General features: G+C 52.4%; 50 non-coding genes and 26 pseudogenes across 50 annotated transcripts; all 76 read left to right on the forward strand.

The window, feature by feature from the left end:
* Positions 1 to 106: 106 nt before the first annotated feature.
* Positions 107 to 225, forward strand: LOC131117885 (5S ribosomal RNA). The gene has a single exon (XR_009125088.1). It is a non-coding gene; the product is annotated as a 5S ribosomal RNA (ribosomal RNA).
* A 112-nt stretch (positions 226 to 337) lies between these two features.
* Positions 338 to 456, forward strand: LOC131116329 (5S ribosomal RNA). Its single transcript, XR_009123582.1, has one exon. It is a non-coding gene; the product is annotated as a 5S ribosomal RNA (ribosomal RNA).
* Positions 457 to 568: 112 nt separating this feature from the next.
* On the forward strand, positions 569 to 677 carry LOC131113165 (5S ribosomal RNA; annotated as a pseudogene).
* Positions 678 to 789: 112 nt separating this feature from the next.
* Positions 790 to 908, forward strand: LOC131114551 (5S ribosomal RNA). Its single transcript, XR_009121856.1, has one exon. It is a non-coding gene; the product is annotated as a 5S ribosomal RNA (ribosomal RNA).
* A 112-nt stretch (positions 909 to 1,020) lies between these two features.
* Positions 1,021 to 1,139, forward strand: LOC131118587 (5S ribosomal RNA). Its single transcript, XR_009125749.1, has one exon. It is a non-coding gene; the product is annotated as a 5S ribosomal RNA (ribosomal RNA).
* Positions 1,140 to 1,251: 112 nt separating this feature from the next.
* On the forward strand, positions 1,252 to 1,360 carry LOC131113327 (5S ribosomal RNA; annotated as a pseudogene).
* Positions 1,361 to 1,472: 112 nt separating this feature from the next.
* On the forward strand, positions 1,473 to 1,591 carry LOC131114552 (5S ribosomal RNA). Its single transcript, XR_009121857.1, has one exon. It is a non-coding gene; the product is annotated as a 5S ribosomal RNA (ribosomal RNA).
* Positions 1,592 to 1,703: 112 nt separating this feature from the next.
* LOC131118081 (5S ribosomal RNA) lies at positions 1,704 to 1,822 on the forward strand. Its single transcript, XR_009125252.1, has one exon. It is a non-coding gene; the product is annotated as a 5S ribosomal RNA (ribosomal RNA).
* A 112-nt stretch (positions 1,823 to 1,934) lies between these two features.
* LOC131113166 (5S ribosomal RNA) lies at positions 1,935 to 2,043 on the forward strand (annotated as a pseudogene).
* Positions 2,044 to 2,155: 112 nt separating this feature from the next.
* On the forward strand, positions 2,156 to 2,274 carry LOC131114553 (5S ribosomal RNA). Its single transcript, XR_009121858.1, has one exon. It is a non-coding gene; the product is annotated as a 5S ribosomal RNA (ribosomal RNA).
* Positions 2,275 to 2,386: 112 nt separating this feature from the next.
* Positions 2,387 to 2,505, forward strand: LOC131118588 (5S ribosomal RNA). Its single transcript, XR_009125750.1, has one exon. It is a non-coding gene; the product is annotated as a 5S ribosomal RNA (ribosomal RNA).
* A 112-nt stretch (positions 2,506 to 2,617) lies between these two features.
* LOC131113328 (5S ribosomal RNA) lies at positions 2,618 to 2,726 on the forward strand (annotated as a pseudogene).
* A 112-nt stretch (positions 2,727 to 2,838) lies between these two features.
* On the forward strand, positions 2,839 to 2,957 carry LOC131114556 (5S ribosomal RNA). The gene has a single exon (XR_009121860.1). It is a non-coding gene; the product is annotated as a 5S ribosomal RNA (ribosomal RNA).
* A 112-nt stretch (positions 2,958 to 3,069) lies between these two features.
* LOC131117812 (5S ribosomal RNA) lies at positions 3,070 to 3,188 on the forward strand. Its single transcript, XR_009125018.1, has one exon. It is a non-coding gene; the product is annotated as a 5S ribosomal RNA (ribosomal RNA).
* A 112-nt stretch (positions 3,189 to 3,300) lies between these two features.
* On the forward strand, positions 3,301 to 3,409 carry LOC131112518 (5S ribosomal RNA; annotated as a pseudogene).
* A 112-nt stretch (positions 3,410 to 3,521) lies between these two features.
* Positions 3,522 to 3,640, forward strand: LOC131116375 (5S ribosomal RNA). The gene has a single exon (XR_009123625.1). It is a non-coding gene; the product is annotated as a 5S ribosomal RNA (ribosomal RNA).
* Positions 3,641 to 3,752: 112 nt separating this feature from the next.
* LOC131111763 (5S ribosomal RNA) lies at positions 3,753 to 3,861 on the forward strand (annotated as a pseudogene).
* Positions 3,862 to 3,973: 112 nt separating this feature from the next.
* Positions 3,974 to 4,082, forward strand: LOC131113167 (5S ribosomal RNA; annotated as a pseudogene).
* A 112-nt stretch (positions 4,083 to 4,194) lies between these two features.
* On the forward strand, positions 4,195 to 4,313 carry LOC131114557 (5S ribosomal RNA). The gene has a single exon (XR_009121861.1). It is a non-coding gene; the product is annotated as a 5S ribosomal RNA (ribosomal RNA).
* Positions 4,314 to 4,425: 112 nt separating this feature from the next.
* LOC131118589 (5S ribosomal RNA) lies at positions 4,426 to 4,544 on the forward strand. The gene has a single exon (XR_009125751.1). It is a non-coding gene; the product is annotated as a 5S ribosomal RNA (ribosomal RNA).
* A 112-nt stretch (positions 4,545 to 4,656) lies between these two features.
* Positions 4,657 to 4,765, forward strand: LOC131113329 (5S ribosomal RNA; annotated as a pseudogene).
* A 112-nt stretch (positions 4,766 to 4,877) lies between these two features.
* LOC131114558 (5S ribosomal RNA) lies at positions 4,878 to 4,996 on the forward strand. The gene has a single exon (XR_009121862.1). It is a non-coding gene; the product is annotated as a 5S ribosomal RNA (ribosomal RNA).
* Positions 4,997 to 5,108: 112 nt separating this feature from the next.
* Positions 5,109 to 5,227, forward strand: LOC131118082 (5S ribosomal RNA). The gene has a single exon (XR_009125253.1). It is a non-coding gene; the product is annotated as a 5S ribosomal RNA (ribosomal RNA).
* A 112-nt stretch (positions 5,228 to 5,339) lies between these two features.
* LOC131112519 (5S ribosomal RNA) lies at positions 5,340 to 5,448 on the forward strand (annotated as a pseudogene).
* A 112-nt stretch (positions 5,449 to 5,560) lies between these two features.
* On the forward strand, positions 5,561 to 5,679 carry LOC131113201 (5S ribosomal RNA). Its single transcript, XR_009121470.1, has one exon. It is a non-coding gene; the product is annotated as a 5S ribosomal RNA (ribosomal RNA).
* A 112-nt stretch (positions 5,680 to 5,791) lies between these two features.
* LOC131117577 (5S ribosomal RNA) lies at positions 5,792 to 5,910 on the forward strand. Its single transcript, XR_009124791.1, has one exon. It is a non-coding gene; the product is annotated as a 5S ribosomal RNA (ribosomal RNA).
* Positions 5,911 to 6,022: 112 nt separating this feature from the next.
* LOC131112520 (5S ribosomal RNA) lies at positions 6,023 to 6,131 on the forward strand (annotated as a pseudogene).
* Positions 6,132 to 6,243: 112 nt separating this feature from the next.
* Positions 6,244 to 6,362, forward strand: LOC131116387 (5S ribosomal RNA). The gene has a single exon (XR_009123636.1). It is a non-coding gene; the product is annotated as a 5S ribosomal RNA (ribosomal RNA).
* Positions 6,363 to 6,474: 112 nt separating this feature from the next.
* On the forward strand, positions 6,475 to 6,593 carry LOC131116135 (5S ribosomal RNA). Its single transcript, XR_009123396.1, has one exon. It is a non-coding gene; the product is annotated as a 5S ribosomal RNA (ribosomal RNA).
* A 112-nt stretch (positions 6,594 to 6,705) lies between these two features.
* On the forward strand, positions 6,706 to 6,824 carry LOC131116330 (5S ribosomal RNA). Its single transcript, XR_009123583.1, has one exon. It is a non-coding gene; the product is annotated as a 5S ribosomal RNA (ribosomal RNA).
* Positions 6,825 to 6,936: 112 nt separating this feature from the next.
* Positions 6,937 to 7,045, forward strand: LOC131113168 (5S ribosomal RNA; annotated as a pseudogene).
* A 112-nt stretch (positions 7,046 to 7,157) lies between these two features.
* Positions 7,158 to 7,276, forward strand: LOC131114559 (5S ribosomal RNA). The gene has a single exon (XR_009121863.1). It is a non-coding gene; the product is annotated as a 5S ribosomal RNA (ribosomal RNA).
* Positions 7,277 to 7,388: 112 nt separating this feature from the next.
* On the forward strand, positions 7,389 to 7,507 carry LOC131118591 (5S ribosomal RNA). The gene has a single exon (XR_009125753.1). It is a non-coding gene; the product is annotated as a 5S ribosomal RNA (ribosomal RNA).
* Positions 7,508 to 7,619: 112 nt separating this feature from the next.
* LOC131113330 (5S ribosomal RNA) lies at positions 7,620 to 7,728 on the forward strand (annotated as a pseudogene).
* A 112-nt stretch (positions 7,729 to 7,840) lies between these two features.
* Positions 7,841 to 7,959, forward strand: LOC131114560 (5S ribosomal RNA). The gene has a single exon (XR_009121865.1). It is a non-coding gene; the product is annotated as a 5S ribosomal RNA (ribosomal RNA).
* A 112-nt stretch (positions 7,960 to 8,071) lies between these two features.
* Positions 8,072 to 8,190, forward strand: LOC131118592 (5S ribosomal RNA). Its single transcript, XR_009125754.1, has one exon. It is a non-coding gene; the product is annotated as a 5S ribosomal RNA (ribosomal RNA).
* Positions 8,191 to 8,302: 112 nt separating this feature from the next.
* On the forward strand, positions 8,303 to 8,411 carry LOC131113331 (5S ribosomal RNA; annotated as a pseudogene).
* Positions 8,412 to 8,523: 112 nt separating this feature from the next.
* LOC131114561 (5S ribosomal RNA) lies at positions 8,524 to 8,642 on the forward strand. Its single transcript, XR_009121866.1, has one exon. It is a non-coding gene; the product is annotated as a 5S ribosomal RNA (ribosomal RNA).
* Positions 8,643 to 8,754: 112 nt separating this feature from the next.
* Positions 8,755 to 8,873, forward strand: LOC131118083 (5S ribosomal RNA). Its single transcript, XR_009125254.1, has one exon. It is a non-coding gene; the product is annotated as a 5S ribosomal RNA (ribosomal RNA).
* A 112-nt stretch (positions 8,874 to 8,985) lies between these two features.
* LOC131112523 (5S ribosomal RNA) lies at positions 8,986 to 9,094 on the forward strand (annotated as a pseudogene).
* A 112-nt stretch (positions 9,095 to 9,206) lies between these two features.
* On the forward strand, positions 9,207 to 9,325 carry LOC131114281 (5S ribosomal RNA). The gene has a single exon (XR_009121596.1). It is a non-coding gene; the product is annotated as a 5S ribosomal RNA (ribosomal RNA).
* Positions 9,326 to 9,437: 112 nt separating this feature from the next.
* On the forward strand, positions 9,438 to 9,556 carry LOC131117580 (5S ribosomal RNA). The gene has a single exon (XR_009124793.1). It is a non-coding gene; the product is annotated as a 5S ribosomal RNA (ribosomal RNA).
* A 112-nt stretch (positions 9,557 to 9,668) lies between these two features.
* Positions 9,669 to 9,777, forward strand: LOC131112524 (5S ribosomal RNA; annotated as a pseudogene).
* Positions 9,778 to 9,889: 112 nt separating this feature from the next.
* LOC131116399 (5S ribosomal RNA) lies at positions 9,890 to 10,008 on the forward strand. Its single transcript, XR_009123648.1, has one exon. It is a non-coding gene; the product is annotated as a 5S ribosomal RNA (ribosomal RNA).
* Positions 10,009 to 10,120: 112 nt separating this feature from the next.
* Positions 10,121 to 10,239, forward strand: LOC131116136 (5S ribosomal RNA). The gene has a single exon (XR_009123397.1). It is a non-coding gene; the product is annotated as a 5S ribosomal RNA (ribosomal RNA).
* A 112-nt stretch (positions 10,240 to 10,351) lies between these two features.
* Positions 10,352 to 10,470, forward strand: LOC131116331 (5S ribosomal RNA). The gene has a single exon (XR_009123584.1). It is a non-coding gene; the product is annotated as a 5S ribosomal RNA (ribosomal RNA).
* Positions 10,471 to 10,582: 112 nt separating this feature from the next.
* Positions 10,583 to 10,691, forward strand: LOC131113169 (5S ribosomal RNA; annotated as a pseudogene).
* A 112-nt stretch (positions 10,692 to 10,803) lies between these two features.
* LOC131114562 (5S ribosomal RNA) lies at positions 10,804 to 10,922 on the forward strand. The gene has a single exon (XR_009121867.1). It is a non-coding gene; the product is annotated as a 5S ribosomal RNA (ribosomal RNA).
* A 112-nt stretch (positions 10,923 to 11,034) lies between these two features.
* Positions 11,035 to 11,153, forward strand: LOC131118593 (5S ribosomal RNA). Its single transcript, XR_009125755.1, has one exon. It is a non-coding gene; the product is annotated as a 5S ribosomal RNA (ribosomal RNA).
* A 112-nt stretch (positions 11,154 to 11,265) lies between these two features.
* Positions 11,266 to 11,374, forward strand: LOC131113332 (5S ribosomal RNA; annotated as a pseudogene).
* Positions 11,375 to 11,486: 112 nt separating this feature from the next.
* LOC131114563 (5S ribosomal RNA) lies at positions 11,487 to 11,605 on the forward strand. Its single transcript, XR_009121868.1, has one exon. It is a non-coding gene; the product is annotated as a 5S ribosomal RNA (ribosomal RNA).
* Positions 11,606 to 11,717: 112 nt separating this feature from the next.
* LOC131118084 (5S ribosomal RNA) lies at positions 11,718 to 11,836 on the forward strand. The gene has a single exon (XR_009125255.1). It is a non-coding gene; the product is annotated as a 5S ribosomal RNA (ribosomal RNA).
* A 112-nt stretch (positions 11,837 to 11,948) lies between these two features.
* LOC131113170 (5S ribosomal RNA) lies at positions 11,949 to 12,057 on the forward strand (annotated as a pseudogene).
* A 112-nt stretch (positions 12,058 to 12,169) lies between these two features.
* LOC131114564 (5S ribosomal RNA) lies at positions 12,170 to 12,288 on the forward strand. The gene has a single exon (XR_009121869.1). It is a non-coding gene; the product is annotated as a 5S ribosomal RNA (ribosomal RNA).
* A 112-nt stretch (positions 12,289 to 12,400) lies between these two features.
* On the forward strand, positions 12,401 to 12,519 carry LOC131118594 (5S ribosomal RNA). The gene has a single exon (XR_009125756.1). It is a non-coding gene; the product is annotated as a 5S ribosomal RNA (ribosomal RNA).
* Positions 12,520 to 12,631: 112 nt separating this feature from the next.
* LOC131113333 (5S ribosomal RNA) lies at positions 12,632 to 12,740 on the forward strand (annotated as a pseudogene).
* A 112-nt stretch (positions 12,741 to 12,852) lies between these two features.
* LOC131114565 (5S ribosomal RNA) lies at positions 12,853 to 12,971 on the forward strand. Its single transcript, XR_009121871.1, has one exon. It is a non-coding gene; the product is annotated as a 5S ribosomal RNA (ribosomal RNA).
* Positions 12,972 to 13,083: 112 nt separating this feature from the next.
* On the forward strand, positions 13,084 to 13,202 carry LOC131117813 (5S ribosomal RNA). Its single transcript, XR_009125019.1, has one exon. It is a non-coding gene; the product is annotated as a 5S ribosomal RNA (ribosomal RNA).
* Positions 13,203 to 13,314: 112 nt separating this feature from the next.
* Positions 13,315 to 13,423, forward strand: LOC131112525 (5S ribosomal RNA; annotated as a pseudogene).
* A 112-nt stretch (positions 13,424 to 13,535) lies between these two features.
* Positions 13,536 to 13,654, forward strand: LOC131116410 (5S ribosomal RNA). Its single transcript, XR_009123659.1, has one exon. It is a non-coding gene; the product is annotated as a 5S ribosomal RNA (ribosomal RNA).
* Positions 13,655 to 13,765: 111 nt separating this feature from the next.
* Positions 13,766 to 13,874, forward strand: LOC131111764 (5S ribosomal RNA; annotated as a pseudogene).
* Positions 13,875 to 13,986: 112 nt separating this feature from the next.
* LOC131113171 (5S ribosomal RNA) lies at positions 13,987 to 14,095 on the forward strand (annotated as a pseudogene).
* A 112-nt stretch (positions 14,096 to 14,207) lies between these two features.
* LOC131114567 (5S ribosomal RNA) lies at positions 14,208 to 14,326 on the forward strand. The gene has a single exon (XR_009121873.1). It is a non-coding gene; the product is annotated as a 5S ribosomal RNA (ribosomal RNA).
* A 112-nt stretch (positions 14,327 to 14,438) lies between these two features.
* On the forward strand, positions 14,439 to 14,557 carry LOC131118595 (5S ribosomal RNA). The gene has a single exon (XR_009125757.1). It is a non-coding gene; the product is annotated as a 5S ribosomal RNA (ribosomal RNA).
* A 112-nt stretch (positions 14,558 to 14,669) lies between these two features.
* LOC131113334 (5S ribosomal RNA) lies at positions 14,670 to 14,778 on the forward strand (annotated as a pseudogene).
* A 112-nt stretch (positions 14,779 to 14,890) lies between these two features.
* Positions 14,891 to 15,009, forward strand: LOC131114568 (5S ribosomal RNA). Its single transcript, XR_009121874.1, has one exon. It is a non-coding gene; the product is annotated as a 5S ribosomal RNA (ribosomal RNA).
* A 112-nt stretch (positions 15,010 to 15,121) lies between these two features.
* Positions 15,122 to 15,240, forward strand: LOC131118085 (5S ribosomal RNA). The gene has a single exon (XR_009125256.1). It is a non-coding gene; the product is annotated as a 5S ribosomal RNA (ribosomal RNA).
* A 112-nt stretch (positions 15,241 to 15,352) lies between these two features.
* On the forward strand, positions 15,353 to 15,461 carry LOC131112526 (5S ribosomal RNA; annotated as a pseudogene).
* A 112-nt stretch (positions 15,462 to 15,573) lies between these two features.
* On the forward strand, positions 15,574 to 15,692 carry LOC131114395 (5S ribosomal RNA). Its single transcript, XR_009121707.1, has one exon. It is a non-coding gene; the product is annotated as a 5S ribosomal RNA (ribosomal RNA).
* A 112-nt stretch (positions 15,693 to 15,804) lies between these two features.
* LOC131114426 (5S ribosomal RNA) lies at positions 15,805 to 15,923 on the forward strand. Its single transcript, XR_009121736.1, has one exon. It is a non-coding gene; the product is annotated as a 5S ribosomal RNA (ribosomal RNA).
* Positions 15,924 to 16,035: 112 nt separating this feature from the next.
* On the forward strand, positions 16,036 to 16,154 carry LOC131116333 (5S ribosomal RNA). The gene has a single exon (XR_009123585.1). It is a non-coding gene; the product is annotated as a 5S ribosomal RNA (ribosomal RNA).
* Positions 16,155 to 16,266: 112 nt separating this feature from the next.
* Positions 16,267 to 16,375, forward strand: LOC131113336 (5S ribosomal RNA; annotated as a pseudogene).
* A 112-nt stretch (positions 16,376 to 16,487) lies between these two features.
* On the forward strand, positions 16,488 to 16,606 carry LOC131114569 (5S ribosomal RNA). The gene has a single exon (XR_009121875.1). It is a non-coding gene; the product is annotated as a 5S ribosomal RNA (ribosomal RNA).
* A 112-nt stretch (positions 16,607 to 16,718) lies between these two features.
* Positions 16,719 to 16,837, forward strand: LOC131118086 (5S ribosomal RNA). The gene has a single exon (XR_009125257.1). It is a non-coding gene; the product is annotated as a 5S ribosomal RNA (ribosomal RNA).
* A 112-nt stretch (positions 16,838 to 16,949) lies between these two features.
* LOC131112527 (5S ribosomal RNA) lies at positions 16,950 to 17,058 on the forward strand (annotated as a pseudogene).
* A 112-nt stretch (positions 17,059 to 17,170) lies between these two features.
* LOC131116422 (5S ribosomal RNA) lies at positions 17,171 to 17,289 on the forward strand. The gene has a single exon (XR_009123670.1). It is a non-coding gene; the product is annotated as a 5S ribosomal RNA (ribosomal RNA).
* The last annotated feature ends 81 nt before the right edge of the window (positions 17,290 to 17,370 follow it).

The following is a 17,370-nucleotide window of genomic DNA, read 5'->3' on the forward strand; positions in this document are numbered from 1 at the left end:
GGTTTCTGCTCTTGACTGACAGCAGAGGGCGCTGTTTGACACTTTTTGCTGGAGTCTAGTTTGGCCTGCGTCGCCTTCAAATAGGATCTTTTCAGTTGCCTTGGCAGCTTACGGCCATACTACCCTGAAAACGCCCGATCTCATCCAATCTCGGAAGGCAAGCAGGGGCGGGCCTGGTTAGTACTTGGATGGGAGACCGCCTGGGAATACCAGGTGCTGTAAGCTTTTTATGGTTTCTGCTCTTGCCTGAAAGCAGAGGGCGCTGTTTGACACTTTTTGCTGGAGTCTAGTTTGGCCTGCGTCGCCTTCAAATAGGATCTTTTCAGTTGCCCTGGCAGCTTACGGCCATACTACCCTGAAAAGGCCCGATCTCGTCCGATCTCGGAAGCTAAGCAGGGGTGGGCCTGGTTAGTACTTGGATGGGAGACCGCCTGGGAATACCAGGTGCTGTAAGCTTTTTATGGTTTCTGCTCTTGCCTGACAGCAGAGGGCGCTGTTTGACACTTTTTGCTGGAGTCTAGTTTGGTCTGCGTCGCCTTCAAATAGGATCTTTTCAGTTGACCTGGCAGCTTACGGCCAAACTACCCTGAAAACGCCCGATCTCGGACGCTAAGCAGGGGCGGGCCTGGTTAGTACTTGGATGGGAGACCGCCTGGGAATACCAGGTGCTGTAAGCTTTTTATGGTTTCTGCTCTTGCCTGACAGCAAAGGGCGCTGTTTGACACTTTTTGCCAGAGTCTAGTTTGGCCTGCGTCACCTTCAAATAGGATCTTTTCAGTTGACCTGGCAGCTTACGGCCATACTACCCTGAAAACGCCCGATCTCGTCCGATCTCGGAAGCTAAGCAGGGGCGGGCCTGGTTAGTACTTGGATGGGAGACCGCCTGGGAATACCAGGTGCTGTAAGCTTTTTATGGTTTCTGCTCTTGCCTGACAGCAGAGGGCGCTGTTTGACCCTTTTTGCTGGAGTCTAGTTTGGCCTGCGTCACCTTCAAATAGGATATTTTCAGTTGACCTGGCAGCTTACGGACATACTACCCTGAAAAAGCCCGATCTCGTCCGATCTCGGAAGCTAAGCAGGGGCGGACCTGGTTAGTACTTGGATGGGAGACCGCCTGGGAATACCAGGTGCTGTAAGCTTTTTATGGTTTCTGCTCTTGCCTGACAGCAAAAGGCGCTGTTTGACACTTTTTGCCAGAGCCTAGTTTGGCCTGCGTCGCCTTCAAATAGGATCTTTTCAGTTGATCTGGCAGCTTACGGCCATACTACCCTGAAAACGCCCGATCTCGGACGCTAAGCAGGGGCGGGCCTGGTTGGTACTTGGATGGGAGACCGCCTGGGAATACCAGGTGCTGTAAGCTTTTTATGGTTTCTGCTCTTGCCTGACAGCAAAGGGCGCTGTTTGACACTTTTTGCCAGAGTCTAGTTTGGCCTGCGTCACCTTCAAATAGGATCTTTTCAGTTGACCTGGCAGCTTACGGCCATACTACCCTGAAAACGCCCGATCTCGTCCGATCTCGGAAGCTAAGCAGGGGCGGGCCTGGTTAGTACTTGGATGGGAGACCGCCTGGGAATACCAGGTGCTGTAAGCTTTTTATGGTTTCTGCTCTTGCCTGACAGCAGAGGGCGCTGTTTGACCCTTTTTGCTGGAGTCTAGTTTGGCCTGCGTCACCTTCAAATAGGATCTTTTCAGTTGACCTGGCAGCTTACGGCCATACTACCCTTAAAACGCCTGATCTCGTCCGATCTCGGAAGCTAAGCAGGGGCGGGCCTGGTTAGTGCTTGGATGGGAGACCGCCTGGGAATACCAGGTGCTGTAAGCTTTTTATGGTTTCTGCTCTTGCCTGACAGCAGAGGGCGCTGTTTGACACTTTTTGCTGGAGTCTAGTTTGGTCTGCGTCGCCTTCAAATAGGATCTTTTCAGTTGACCTGGCAGCTTACGGCCAAACTACCCTGAAAACGCCCGATCTCGGACGCTAAGCAGGGGCGGGCCTGGTTAGTACTTGGATGGGAGACCGCCTGGGAATACCAGGTGCTGTAAGCTTTTTATGGTTTCTGCTCTTGCCTGACAGCAAAGGGCGCTGTTTGACACTTTTTGCCAGAGTCTAGTTTGGCCTGCGTCACCTTCAAATAGGATCTTTTCAGTTGACCTGGCAGCTTACGGCCATACTACCCTGAAAACGCCCGATCTCGTCCGATCTCGGAAGCTAAGCAGGGGCGGGCCTGGTTAGTACTTGGATGGGAGACCGCCTGGGAATACCAGGTGCTGTAAGCTTTTTATGGTTTCTGCTCTTGCCTGACAGCAGAGGGCGCTGTTTGACCCTTTTTGCTGGAGTCTAGTTTGGCCTGCGTCACCTTCAAATAGGATATTTTCAGTTGACCTGGCAGCTTACGGACATACTACCCTGAAAAAGCCCGATCTCGTCCGATCTCGGAAGCTAAGCAGGGGCGGACCTGGTTAGTACTTGGATGGGAGACCGCCTGGGAATACCAGGTGCTGTAAGCTTTTTATGGTTTCTGCTCTTGCCTGACAGCAAAAGGCGCTGTTTGACACTTTTTGCCAGAGCCTAGTTTGGCCTGCGTCGCCTTCAAATAGGATCTTTTCAGTTGATCTGGCAGCTTACGGCCATACTACCCTGAAAACGCCCGATCTCGGACGCTAAGCAGGGGCGGGCCTGGTTGGTACTTGGATGGGAGACCGCCTGGGAATACCAGGTGCTGTAAGCTTTTTATGGTTTCTGCTCTTGCCTGACAGCAAAGGGCGCTGTTTGACACTTTTTGCCAGAGTCTAGTTTGGCCTGCGTCACCTTCAAATAGGATCTTTTCAGTTGACCTGGCAGCTTACGGCCATACTACCCTGAAAACGCCCGATCTCGTCCGATCTCGGAAGCTAAGCAGGGGCGGGCCTGGTTAGTACTTGGATGGGAGACCGCCTGGGAATACCAGGTGCTGTAAGCTTTTTATGGTTTCTGCTCTTGCCTGACAGCAGAGGGCGCTGTTTGACCCTTTTTGCTGGAGTCTAGTTTGGCCTGCGTCACCTTCAAATAGGATCTTTTCAGTTGACCTGGCAGCTTACGGCCATACTACCCTTAAAACGCCTGATCTCGTCCGATCTCGGAAGCTAAGCAGGGGTGGGCCTGGTTAGTGCTTGGATGGGAGACCGCCTGGGAATACCAGGTGCTGTAAGCTTTTTATGGTTTCTGCTCTTTCCTGACAGCAGAGGGCGCTGTTTGACACTTTTTGCTGGAGTCTAGTTTGGCCTGCGTCGCCTTCAAATAGGATCTTTTCAGTTGATCTGGCAGCTTACGGCCATACTACCCTGAAAACGCCCGATCTCGGACGCTAAGCAGGGGCGGGCCTGGTTAGTACTTGGATGGGAGACCGCCTGGGAATACCAGGTGCTGTAAGCTTTTTATGGTTTCTGCTCTTGCCTGACAGCAAAGGGCGCTGTTTGACACTTTTTGCTGGAGTCTAGTTTGGCCTGCGTTGCCTTCAAATAGGATCTTTTCAGTTGCCTTGGCAGCTTACAGCCATACTACCCTGAAAACGCCCGATCTCATCCGATCTCGGAAGCTAAGCAGGGGCGGGCCTGGTTAGTACTTGGATGGGAGACCGCCTGGGAATACCAGGTGCTGTAAGCTTTTTATGGTTTCTGCTCTTGACTGACAGCAGAGGGCGCTGTTTGACACTTTTTGCTGGAGTCTAGTTTGGCCTGCGTCGCCTTCAAATAGGATCTTTTCAGTTGCCTTGGCAGCTTACGGCCATACTACCCTGAAAACGCCCGATCTCGGAAGCTAAGCAGGGGCGGGCCTGGTTAGTACTTGGATGGGAGACCGCCTGGGAATACCAGGTGCTGTAAGCTTTTTATGGTTTCTGCTCTTGCCTGACAGCAGAGGGCGCTGTTTGACACTTTTTGCTGGAGTCTAGTTTGGTCTGCGTCGCCTTCAAATAGGATCTTTTCAGTTGACCTGGCAGCTTACGGCCAAACTACCCTGAAAACGCCCGATCTCGGACGCTAAGCAGGGGCGGGCCTGGTTAGTACTTGGATGGGAGACCGCCTGGGAATACCAGGTGCTGTAAGCTTTTTATGGTTTCTGCTCTTGCCTGACAGCAAAGGGCGCTGTTTGACACTTTTTGCCAGAGTCTAGTTTGGCCTGCGTCACCTTCAAATAGGATCTTTTCAGTTGACCTGGCAGCTTACGGCCATACTACCCTGAAAACGCCCGATCTCGTCCGATCTCGGAAGCTAAGCAGGGGCGGGCCTGGTTAGTACTTGGATGGGAGACCGCCTGGGAATACCAGGTGCTGTAAGCTTTTTATGGTTTCTGCTCTTGCCTGACAGCAGAGGGCGCTGTTTGACCCTTTTTGCTGGAGTCTAGTTTGGCCTGCGTCACCTTCAAATAGGATATTTTCAGTTGACCTGGCAGCTTACGGACATACTACCCTGAAAAAGCCCGATCTCGTCCGATCTCGGAAGCTAAGCAGGGGCGGACCTGGTTAGTACTTGGATGGGAGACCGCCTGGGAATACCAGGTGCTGTAAGCTTTTTATGGTTTCTGCTCTTGCCTGACAGCAAAAGGCGCTGTTTGACACTTTTTGCCAGAGCCTAGTTTGGCCTGCGTCGCCTTCAAATAGGATCTTTTCAGTTGATCTGGCAGCTTACGGCCATACTACCCTGAAAACGCCCGATCTCGGACGCTAAGCAGGGGCGGGCCTGGTTGGTACTTGGATGGGAGACCGCCTGGGAATACCAGGTGCTGTAAGCTTTTTATGGTTTCTGCTCTTGCCTGACAGCAAAGGGCGCTGTTTGACACTTTTTGCCAGAGTCTAGTTTGGCCTGCGTCACCTTCAAATAGGATCTTTTCAGTTGACCTGGCAGCTTACGGCCATACTACCCTGAAAACGCCCGATCTCGTCCGATCTCGGAAGCTAAGCAGGGGCGGGCCTGGTTAGTACTTGGATGGGAGACCGCCTGGGAATACCAGGTGCTGTAAGCTTTTTATGGTTTCTGCTCTTGCCTGACAGCAGAGGGCGCTGTTTGACCCTTTTTGCTGGAGTCTAGTTTGGCCTGCGTCACCTTCAAATAGGATCTTTTCAGTTGACCTGGCAGCTTACGGCCATACTACCCTTAAAACGCCTGATCTCGTCCGATCTCGGAAGCTAAGCAGGGGCGGGCCTGGTTAGTGCTTGGATGGGAGACCGCCTGGGAATACCAGGTGCTGTAAGCTTTTTATGGTTTCTGCTCTTTCCTGACAGCAGAGGGCGCTGTTTGACACTTTTTGCTGGAGTCTAGTTTGGCCTGCGTCGCCTTCAAATAGGATCTTTTCAGTTGATCTGGCAGCTTACGGCCATACTACCCTGAAAACGCCCGATCTCGGACGCTAAGCAGGGGCGGGCCTGGTTAGTACTTGGATGGGAGACCGCCTGGGAATACCAGGTGCTGTAAGCTTTTTATGGTTTCTGCTCTTGCCTGACAGCAAAGGGCGCTGTTTGACACTTTTTGCTGGAGTCTAGTTTGGCCTGCGTTGCCTTCAAATAGGATCTTTTCAGTTGCCTTGGCAGCTTACAGCCATACTACCCTGAAAACACCCGATCTCATCCGATCTCGGAAGCTAAGCAGGGGCGGGCCTGGTTAGTACTTGGATGGGAGACCGCCTGGGAATACCAGGTGCTGTAAGCTTTTTATGGTTTCTGCTCTTGCCTGACAGCAAAGGGCGCTGTTTGACACTTTTTGCCAGAGTCTAGTTTGGCCTGCGTCACCTTCAAATAGGATCTTTTCAGTTGACCTGGCAGCTTACGGCCATACTACCCTGAAAACGCCTGATCTCGTCCGATCTCGGAAGCTAAGCAGGGGCGGGCCTGGTTAGTGCTTGGATGGGAGACCGCCTGGGAATACCAGGTGCTGTAAGCTTTTTATGGTTTCTGCTCTTTCCTGACAGCAGAGGGCGCTGTTTGACACTTTTTGCTGGAGTCTAGTTTGGCCTGCGTCGCCTTCAAATAGGATCTTTTCAGTTGATCTGGCAGCTTACGGCCATACTACCCTGAAAACGCCCGATCTCGGACGCTAAGCAGGGGCGGGCCTGGTTAGTACTTGGATGGGAGACCGCCTGGGAATACCAGGTGCTGTAAGCTTTTTATGGTTTCTGCTCTTGCCTGACAGCAAAGGGCGCTGTTTGACACTTTTTGCTGGAGTCTAGTTTGGCCTGCGTTGCCTTCAAATAGGATCTTTTCAGTTGCCTTGGCAGCTTACAGCCATACTACCCTGAAAACGCCCGATCTCATCCGATCTCGGAAGCTAAGCAGGGGCGGGCCTGGTTAGTACTTGGATGGGAGACCGCCTGGGAATACCAGGTGCTGTAAGCTTTTTATGGTTTCTGCTCTTGACTGACAGCAGAGGGCGCTGTTTGACACTTTTTGCTGGAGTCTAGTTTGGCCTGCGTCGCCTTCAAATAGGATCTTTTCAGTTGCCTTGGCAGCTTACGGCCATACTACCCTGAAAACGCCCGATCTCATCCGATCTCGGAAGGCAAGCAGGGGCGGGCCTGGTTAGTACTTGGATGGGAGACCGCCTGGGAATACCAGGTGCTGTAAGCTTTTTATGGTTTCTGCTCTTGCCTGAAAGCAGAGGGCGCTGTTTGACACTTTTTGCTGGAGTCTAGTTTGGCCTGCGTCGCCTTCAAATAGGATCTTTTCAGTTGCCCTGGCAGCTTACGGCCATACTACCCTGAAAAGGCCCGATCTCGTCCGATCTCGGAAGCTAAGCAGGGGTGGGCCTGGTTAGTACTTGGATGGGAGACCGCCTGGGAATACCAGGTGCTGTAAGCTTTTTATGGTTTCTGCTCTTGCCTGACAGCAGAGGGCGCTGTTTGACACTTTTTGCTGGAGTCTAGTTTGGTCTGCGTCGCCTTCAAATAGGATCTTTTCAGTTGACCTGGCAGCTTACGGCCAAACTACCCTGAAAACGCCCGATCTCGGACGCTAAGCAGGGGCGGGCCTGGTTAGTACTTGGATGGGAGACCGCCTGGGAATACCAGGTGCTGTAAGCTTTTTATGGTTTCTGCTCTTGCCTGACAGCAAAGGGCGCTGTTTGACACTTTTTGCCAGAGTCTAGTTTGGCCTGCGTCACCTTCAAATAGGATCTTTTCAGTTGACCTGGCAGCTTACGGCCATACTACCCTGAAAACGCCCGATCTCGTCCGATCTCGGAAGCTAAGCAGGGGCGGGCCTGGTTAGTACTTGGATGGGAGACCGCCTGGGAATACCAGGTGCTGTAAGCTTTTTATGGTTTCTGCTCTTGCCTGACAGCAGAGGGCGCTGTTTGACCCTTTTTGCTGGAGTCTAGTTTGGCCTGCGTCACCTTCAAATAGGATATTTTCAGTTGACCTGGCAGCTTACGGACATACTACCCTGAAAAAGCCCGATCTCGTCCGATCTCGGAAGCTAAGCAGGGGCGGACCTGGTTAGTACTTGGATGGGAGACCGCCTGGGAATACCAGGTGCTGTAAGCTTTTTATGGTTTCTGCTCTTGCCTGACAGCAAAAGGCGCTGTTTGACACTTTTTGCCAGAGCCTAGTTTGGCCTGCGTCGCCTTCAAATAGGATCTTTTCAGTTGATCTGGCAGCTTACGGCCATACTACCCTGAAAACGCCCGATCTCGGACGCTAAGCAGGGGCGGGCCTGGTTGGTACTTGGATGGGAGACCGCCTGGGAATACCAGGTGCTGTAAGCTTTTTATGGTTTCTGCTCTTGCCTGACAGCAAAGGGCGCTGTTTGACACTTTTTGCCAGAGTCTAGTTTGGCCTGCGTCACCTTCAAATAGGATCTGTTCAGTTGACCTGGCAGCTTACGGCCATACTACCCTGAAAACGCCCGATCTCGTCCGATCTCGGAAGCTAAGCAGGGGCGGGCCTGGTTAGTACTTGGATGGGAGACCGCCTGGGAATACCAGGTGCTGTAAGCTTTTTATGGTTTCTGCTCTTGCCTGACAGCAGAGGGCGCTGTTTGACCCTTTTTGCTGGAGTCTAGTTTGGCCTGCGTCACCTTCAAATAGGATATTTTCAGTTGACCTGGCAGCTTACGGACATACTACCCTGAAAAAGCCCGATCTCGTCCGATCTCGGAAGCTAAGCAGGGGCGGACCTGGTTAGTACTTGGATGGGAGACCGCCTGGGAATACCAGGTGCTGTAAGCTTTTTATGGTTTCTGCTCTTGCCTGACAGCAAAAGGCGCTGTTTGACACTTTTTGCCAGAGCCTAGTTTGGCCTGCGTCGCCTTCAAATAGGATCTTTTCAGTTGATCTGGCAGCTTACGGCCATACTACCCTGAAAACGCCCGATCTCGGACGCTAAGCAGGGGCGGGCCTGGTTGGTACTTGGATGGGAGACCGCCTGGGAATACCAGGTGCTGTAAGCTTTTTATGGTTTCTGCTCTTGCCTGACAGCAAAGGGCGCTGTTTGACACTTTTTGCCAGAGTCTAGTTTGGCCTGCGTCACCTTCAAATAGGATCTTTTCAGTTGACCTGGCAGCTTACGGCCATACTACCCTGAAAACGCCCGATCTCGTCCGATCTCGGAAGCTAAGCAGGGGCGGGCCTGGTTAGTACTTGGATGGGAGACCGCCTGGGAATACCAGGTGCTGTAAGCTTTTTATGGTTTCTGCTCTTGCCTGACAGCAGAGGGCGCTGTTTGACCCTTTTTGCTGGAGTCTAGTTTGGCCTGCGTCACCTTCAAATAGGATCTTTTCAGTTGACCTGGCAGCTTACGGCCATACTACCCTTAAAACGCCTGATCTCGTCCGATCTCGGAAGCTAAGCAGGGGCGGGCCTGGTTAGTGCTTGGATGGGAGACCGCCTGGGAATACCAGGTGCTGTAAGCTTTTTATGGTTTCTGCTCTTTCCTGACAGCAGAGGGCGCTGTTTGACACTTTTTGCTGGAGTCTAGTTTGGCCTGCGTCGCCTTCAAATAGGATCTTTTCAGTTGATCTGGCAGCTTACGGCCATACTACCCTGAAAACGCCCGATCTCGGACGCTAAGCAGGGGCGGGCCTGGTTAGTACTTGGATGGGAGACCGCCTGGGAATACCAGGTGCTGTAAGCTTTTTATGGTTTCTGCTCTTGCCTGACAGCAAAGGGCGCTGTTTGACACTTTTTGCTGGAGTCTAGTTTGGCCTGCGTTGCCTTCAAATAGGATCTTTTCAGTTGCCTTGGCAGCTTACAGCCATACTACCCTGAAAACACCCGATCTCATCCGATCTCGGAAGCTAAGCAGGGGCGGGCCTGGTTAGTACTTGGATGGGAGACCGCCTGGGAATACCAGGTGCTGTAAGCTTTTTATGGTTTCTGCTCTTGCCTGACAGCAAAGGGCGCTGTTTGACACTTTTTGCCAGAGTCTAGTTTGGCCTGCGTCACCTTCAAATAGGATCTTTTCAGTTGACCTGGCAGCTTACGGCCATACTACCCTGAAAACGCCTGATCTCGTCCGATCTCGGAAGCTAAGCAGGGGCGGGCCTGGTTAGTGCTTGGATGGGAGACCGCCTGGGAATACCAGGTGCTGTAAGCTTTTTATGGTTTCTGCTCTTTCCTGACAGCAGAGGGCGCTGTTTGACACTTTTTGCTGGAGTCTAGTTTGGCCTGCGTCGCCTTCAAATAGGATCTTTTCAGTTGATCTGGCAGCTTACGGCCATACTACCCTGAAAACGCCCGATCTCGGACGCTAAGCAGGGGCGGGCCTGGTTAGTACTTGGATGGGAGACCGCCTGGGAATACCAGGTGCTGTAAGCTTTTTATGGTTTCTGCTCTTGCCTGACAGCAAAGGGCGCTGTTTGACACTTTTTGCTGGAGTCTAGTTTGGCCTGCGTTGCCTTCAAATAGGATCTTTTCAGTTGCCTTGGCAGCTTACAGCCATACTACCCTGAAAACGCCCGATCTCATCCGATCTCGGAAGCTAAGCAGGGGCGGGCCTGGTTAGTACTTGGATGGGAGACCGCCTGGGAATACCAGGTGCTGTAAGCTTTTTATGGTTTCTGCTCTTGACTGACAGCAGAGGGCGCTGTTTGACACTTTTTGCTGGAGTCTAGTTTGGCCTGCGTCGCCTTCAAATAGGATCTTTTCAGTTGCCTTGGCAGCTTACGGCCATACTACCCTGAAAACGCCCGATCTCATCCGATCTCGGAAGGCAAGCAGGGGCGGGCCTGGTTAGTACTTGGATGGGAGACCGCCTGGGAATACCAGGTGCTGTAAGCTTTTTATGGTTTCTGCTCTTGCCTGAAAGCAGAGGGCGCTGTTTGACACTTTTTGCTGGAGTCTAGTTTGGCCTGCGTCGCCTTCAAATAGGATCTTTTCAGTTGCCCTGGCAGCTTACGGCCATACTACCCTGAAAAGGCCCGATCTCGTCCGATCTCGGAAGCTAAGCAGGGGTGGGCCTGGTTAGTACTTGGATGGGAGACCGCCTGGGAATACCAGGTGCTGTAAGCTTTTTATGGTTTCTGCTCTTGCCTGACAGCAGAGGGCGCTGTTTGACACTTTTTGCTGGAGTCTAGTTTGGTCTGCGTCGCCTTCAAATAGGATCTTTTCAGTTGACCTGGCAGCTTACGGCCAAACTACCCTGAAAACGCCCGATCTCGGACGCTAAGCAGGGGCGGGCCTGGTTAGTACTTGGATGGGAGACCGCCTGGGAATACCAGGTGCTGTAAGCTTTTTATGGTTTCTGCTCTTGCCTGACAGCAAAGGGCGCTGTTTGACACTTTTTGCCAGAGTCTAGTTTGGCCTGCGTCACCTTCAAATAGGATCTTTTCAGTTGACCTGGCAGCTTACGGCCATACTACCCTGAAAACGCCCGATCTCGTCCGATCTCGGAAGCTAAGCAGGGGCGGGCCTGGTTAGTACTTGGATGGGAGACCGCCTGGGAATACCAGGTGCTGTAAGCTTTTTATGGTTTCTGCTCTTGCCTGACAGCAGAGGGCGCTGTTTGACCCTTTTTGCTGGAGTCTAGTTTGGCCTGCGTCACCTTCAAATAGGATATTTTCAGTTGACCTGGCAGCTTACGGACATACTACCCTGAAAAAGCCCGATCTCGTCCGATCTCGGAAGCTAAGCAGGGGCGGACCTGGTTAGTACTTGGATGGGAGACCGCCTGGGAATACCAGGTGCTGTAAGCTTTTTATGGTTTCTGCTCTTGCCTGACAGCAAAAGGCGCTGTTTGACACTTTTTGCCAGAGCCTAGTTTGGCCTGCGTCGCCTTCAAATAGGATCTTTTCAGTTGATCTGGCAGCTTACGGCCATACTACCCTGAAAACGCCCGATCTCGGACGCTAAGCAGGGGCGGGCCTGGTTGGTACTTGGATGGGAGACCGCCTGGGAATACCAGGTGCTGTAAGCTTTTTATGGTTTCTGCTCTTGCCTGACAGCAAAGGGCGCTGTTTGACACTTTTTGCCAGAGTCTAGTTTGGCCTGCGTCACCTTCAAATAGGATCTGTTCAGTTGACCTGGCAGCTTACGGCCATACTACCCTGAAAACGCCCGATCTCGTCCGATCTCGGAAGCTAAGCAGGGGCGGGCCTGGTTAGTACTTGGATGGGAGACCGCCTGGGAATACCAGGTGCTGTAAGCTTTTTATGGTTTCTGCTCTTGCCTGACAGCAGAGGGCGCTGTTTGACCCTTTTTGCTGGAGTCTAGTTTGGCCTGCGTCACCTTCAAATAGGATCTTTTCAGTTGACCTGGCAGCTTACGGCCATACTACCCTTAAAACGCCTGATCTCGTCCGATCTCGGAAGCTAAGCAGGGGCGGGCCTGGTTAGTGCTTGGATGGGAGACCGCCTGGGAATACCAGGTGCTGTAAGCTTTTTATGGTTTCTGCTCTTGCCTGACAGCAGAGGGCGCTGTTTGACACTTTTTGCTGGAGTCTAGTTTGGTCTGCGTCGCCTTCAAATAGGATCTTTTCAGTTGACCTGGCAGCTTACGGCCAAACTACCCTGAAAACGCCCGATCTCGGACGCTAAGCAGGGGCGGGCCTGGTTAGTACTTGGATGGGAGACCGCCTGGGAATACCAGGTGCTGTAAGCTTTTTATGGTTTCTGCTCTTGCCTGACAGCAAAGGGCGCTGTTTGACACTTTTTGCCAGAGTCTAGTTTGGCCTGCGTCACCTTCAAATAGGATCTTTTCAGTTGACCTGGCAGCTTACGGCCATACTACCCTGAAAACGCCCGATCTCGTCCGATCTCGGAAGCTAAGCAGGGGCGGGCCTGGTTAGTACTTGGATGGGAGACCGCCTGGGAATACCAGGTGCTGTAAGCTTTTTATGGTTTCTGCTCTTGCCTGACAGCAGAGGGCGCTGTTTGACCCTTTTTGCTGGAGTCTAGTTTGGCCTGCGTCACCTTCAAATAGGATATTTTCAGTTGACCTGGCAGCTTACGGACATACTACCCTGAAAAAGCCCGATCTCGTCCGATCTCGGAAGCTAAGCAGGGGCGGACCTGGTTAGTACTTGGATGGGAGACCGCCTGGGAATACCAGGTGCTGTAAGCTTTTTATGGTTTCTGCTCTTGCCTGACAGCAAAAGGCGCTGTTTGACACTTTTTGCCAGAGCCTAGTTTGGCCTGCGTCGCCTTCAAATAGGATCTTTTCAGTTGATCTGGCAGCTTACGGCCATACTACCCTGAAAACGCCCGATCTCGGACGCTAAGCAGGGGCGGGCCTGGTTGGTACTTGGATGGGAGACCGCCTGGGAATACCAGGTGCTGTAAGCTTTTTATGGTTTCTGCTCTTGCCTGACAGCAAAGGGCGCTGTTTGACACTTTTTGCCAGAGTCTAGTTTGGCCTGCGTCACCTTCAAATAGGATCTTTTCAGTTGACCTGGCAGCTTACGGCCATACTACCCTGAAAACGCCCGATCTCGTCCGATCTCGGAAGCTAAGCAGGGGCGGGCCTGGTTAGTACTTGGATGGGAGACCGCCTGGGAATACCAGGTGCTGTAAGCTTTTTATGGTTTCTGCTCTTGCCTGACAGCAGAGGGCGCTGTTTGACCCTTTTTGCTGGAGTCTAGTTTGGCCTGCGTCACCTTCAAATAGGATCTTTTCAGTTGACCTGGCAGCTTACGGCCATACTACCCTTAAAACGCCTGATCTCGTCCGATCTCGGAAGCTAAGCAGGGGTGGGCCTGGTTAGTGCTTGGATGGGAGACCGCCTGGGAATACCAGGTGCTGTAAGCTTTTTATGGTTTCTGCTCTTTCCTGACAGCAGAGGGCGCTGTTTGACACTTTTTGCTGGAGTCTAGTTTGGCCTGCGTCGCCTTCAAATAGGATCTTTTCAGTTGATCTGGCAGCTTACGGCCATACTACCCTGAAAACGCCCGATCTCGGACGCTAAGCAGGGGCGGGCCTGGTTAGTACTTGGATGGGAGACCGCCTGGGAATACCAGGTGCTGTAAGCTTTTTATGGTTTCTGCTCTTGCCTGACAGCAAAGGGCGCTGTTTGACACTTTTTGCTGGAGTCTAGTTTGGCCTGCGTTGCCTTCAAATAGGATCTTTTCAGTTGCCTTGGCAGCTTACAGCCATACTACCCTGAAAACGCCCGATCTCATCCGATCTCGGAAGCTAAGCAGGGGCGGGCCTGGTTAGTACTTGGATGGGAGACCGCCTGGGAATACCAGGTGCTGTAAGCTTTTAAGGTTTCTGCTCTTGACTGACAGCAGAGGGCGCTGTTTGACACTTTTTGCTGGAGTCTAGTTTGGCCTGCGTCGCCTTCAAATAGGATCTTTTCAGTTGCCTTGGCAGCTTACGGCCATACTACCCTGAAAACGCCCGATCTCGGAAGCTAAGCAGGGGCGGGCCTGGTTAGTACTTGGATGGGAGACCGCCTGGGAATACCAGGTGCTGTAAGCTTTTTATGGTTTCTGCTCTTGCCTGACAGCAGAGGGCGCTGTTTGACACTTTTTGCTGGAGTCTAGTTTGGTCTGCGTCGCCTTCAAATAGGATCTTTTCAGTTGACCTGGCAGCTTACGGCCAAACTACCCTGAAAACGCCCGATCTCGGACGCTAAGCAGGGGCGGGCCTGGTTAGTACTTGGATGGGAGACCGCCTGGGAATACCAGGTGCTGTAAGCTTTTTATGGTTTCTGCTCTTGCCTGACAGCAAAGGGCGCTGTTTGACACTTTTTGCCAGAGTCTAGTTTGGCCTGCGTCACCTTCAAATAGGATCTTTTCAGTTGACCTGGCAGCTTACGGCCATACTACCCTGAAAACGCCCGATCTCGTCCGATCTCGGAAGCTAAGCAGGGGCGGGCCTGGTTAGTACTTGGATGGGAGACCGCCTGGGAATACCAGGTGCTGTAAGCTTTTTATGGTTTCTGCTCTTGCCTGACAGCAGAGGGCGCTGTTTGACCCTTTTTGCTGGAGTCTAGTTTGGCCTGCGTCACCTTCAAATAGGATATTTTCAGTTGACCTGGCAGCTTACGGACATACTACCCTGAAAAAGCCCGATCTCGTCCGATCTCGGAAGCTAAGCAGGGGCGGACCTGGTTAGTACTTGGATGGGAGACCGCCTGGGAATACCAGGTGCTGTAAGCTTTTTATGGTTTCTGCTCTTGCCTGACAGCAAAAGGCGCTGTTTGACACTTTTTGCCAGAGCCTAGTTTGGCCTGCGTCGCCTTCAAATAGGATCTTTTCAGTTGATCTGGCAGCTTACGGCCATACTACCCTGAAAACGCCCGATCTCGGACGCTAAGCAGGGGCGGGCCTGGTTGGTACTTGGATGGGAGACCGCCTGGGAATACCAGGTGCTGTAAGCTTTTTATGGTTTCTGCTCTTGCCTGACAGCAAAGGGCGCTGTTTGACACTTTTTGCCAGAGTCTAGTTTGGCCTGCGTCACCTTCAAATAGGATCTTTTCAGTTGACCTGGCAGCTTACGGCCATACTACCCTGAAAACGCCCGATCTCGTCCGATCTCGGAAGCTAAGCAGGGGCGGGCCTGGTTAGTACTTGGATGGGAGACCGCCTGGGAATACCAGGTGCTGTAAGCTTTTTATGGTTTCTGCTCTTGCCTGACAGCAGAGGGCGCTGTTTGACCCTTTTTGCTGGAGTCTAGTTTGGCCTGCGTCACCTTCAAATAGGATCTTTTCAGTTGACCTGGCAGCTTACGGCCATACTACCCTTAAAACGCCTGATCTCGTCCGATCTCGGAAGCTAAGCAGGGGCGGGCCTGGTTAGTGCTTGGATGGGAGACCGCCTGGGAATACCAGGTGCTGTAAGCTTTTTATGGTTTCTGCTCTTTCCTGACAGCAGAGGGCGCTGTTTGACACTTTTTGCTGGAGTCTAGTTTGGCCTGCGTCGCCTTCAAATAGGATCTTTTCAGTTGATCTGGCAGCTTACGGCCATACTACCCTGAAAACGCCCGATCTCGGACGCTAAGCAGGGGCGGGCCTGGTTAGTACTTGGATGGGAGACCGCCTGGGAATACCAGGTGCTGTAAGCTTTTTATGGTTTCTGCTCTTGCCTGACAGCAAAGGGCGCTGTTTGACACTTTTTGCTGGAGTCTAGTTTGGCCTGCGTTGCCTTCAAATAGGATCTTTTCAGTTGCCTTGGCAGCTTACAGCCATACTACCCTGAAAACACCCGATCTCATCCGATCTCGGAAGCTAAGCAGGGGCGGGCCTGGTTAGTACTTGGATGGGAGACCGCCTGGGAATACCAGGTGCTGTAAGCTTTTTATGGTTTCTGCTCTTGACTGACAGCAGAGGGCGCTGTTTGACACTTTTTGCTGGAGTCTAGTTTGGCCTGCGTCGCCTTCAAATAGGATCTTTTCAGTTGCCTTGGCAGCTTACGGCCATACTACCCTGAAAACGCCCGATCTCATCCGATCTCGGAAGCTAAGCAGGGGCGGGCCTGGTTAGTACTTGGATGGGAGACCGCCTGGGAATACCAGGTGCTGTAAGCTTTTTATGGTTTCTGCTCTTGCCTGAAAGCAGAGGGCGCTGTTTGACACTTTTTGCTGGAGTCTAGTTTGGCCTGCGTCGCCTTCAAATAGGATCTTTTCAGTTGCCCTGGCAGCTTACGGCCATACTACCCTGAAAAGGCCCGATCTCGTCCGATCTCGGAAGCTAAGCAGGGGTGGGCCTGGTTAGTACTTGGATGGGAGACCGCCTGGGAATACCAGGTGCTGTAAGCTTTTTATGGTTTCTGCTCTTGCCTGACAGCAGAGGGCGCTGTTTGACACTTTTTGCCAGAGCCTAGTTTGGCCTGCGTCGCCTTCAAATAGGATCTTTTCAGTTGATCTGGCAGCTTACGGCCATACTACCCTGAAAACGCCCGATCTCGGACGCTAAGCAGGGGCGGGCCTGGTTGGTACTTGGATGGGAGACCGCCTGGGAATACCAGGTGCTGTAAGCTTTTTATGGTTTCTGCTCTTGCCTGACAGCAAAGGGCGCTGTTTGACACTTTTTGCCAGAGTCTAGTTTGGCCTGCGTCACCTTCAAATAGGATCTTTTCAGTTGACCTGGCAGCTTACGGCCATACTACCCTGAAAACGCCCGATCTCGTCCGATCTCGGAAGCTAAGCAGGGGCGGGCCTGGTTAGTACTTGGATGGGAGACCGCCTGGGAATACCAGGTGCTGTAAGCTTTTTATGGTTTCTGCTCTTGCCTGACAGCAGAGGGCGCTGTTTGACCCTTTTTGCTGGAGTCTAGTTTGGCCTGCGTCACCTTCAAATAGGATCTTTTCAGTTGACCTGGCAGCTTACGGCCATACTACCCTTAAAACGCCTGATCTCGTCCGATCTCGGAAGCTAAGCAGGGGCGGGCCTGGTTAGTGCTTGGATGGGAGACCGCCTGGGAATACCAGGTGCTGTAAGCTTTTTATGGTTTCTGCTCTTTCCTGACAGCAGAGGGCGCTGTTTGACACTTTTTGCTGGAGTCTAGTTTGGCCTGCGTCGCCTTCAAATAGGATCTTTTCAGTTGATCTGGCAGCTTACGGCCATACTACCCTGAAAACGCCCGATCTCGGACGCTAAGCAGGGGCGGGCCTGGTTAGTACTTGGATGGGAGACCGCCTGGGAATACCAGGTGCTGTAAGCTTTTTATGGTTTCTGCTCTTGCCTGACAGCAAAGGGCGCTGTTTGACACTTTTTGCTGGAGTCTAGTTTGGCCTGCGTTGCCTTCAAATAGGATCTTTTCAGTTGCCTTGGCAGCTTACAGCCATACTACCCTGAAAACGCCCGATCTCATCCGATCTCGGAAGCTAAGCAGGGGCGGGCCTGGTTAGTACTTGGATGGGAGACCGCCTGGGAATACCAGGTGCTGTAAGCTTTTTATGGTTTCTGCTCTTGACTGACAGCAGAGGGCGCTGTTTGACACTTTTTGCTGGAGTCTAGTTTGGCCTGCGTCGCC

This window comes from Doryrhamphus excisus, unplaced genomic scaffold (assembly GCF_030265055.1).
Source record: "Doryrhamphus excisus isolate RoL2022-K1 unplaced genomic scaffold, RoL_Dexc_1.0 HiC_scaffold_25, whole genome shotgun sequence".
Taxonomy (NCBI): Eukaryota; Metazoa; Chordata; class Actinopteri; order Syngnathiformes; family Syngnathidae; genus Doryrhamphus; species Doryrhamphus excisus.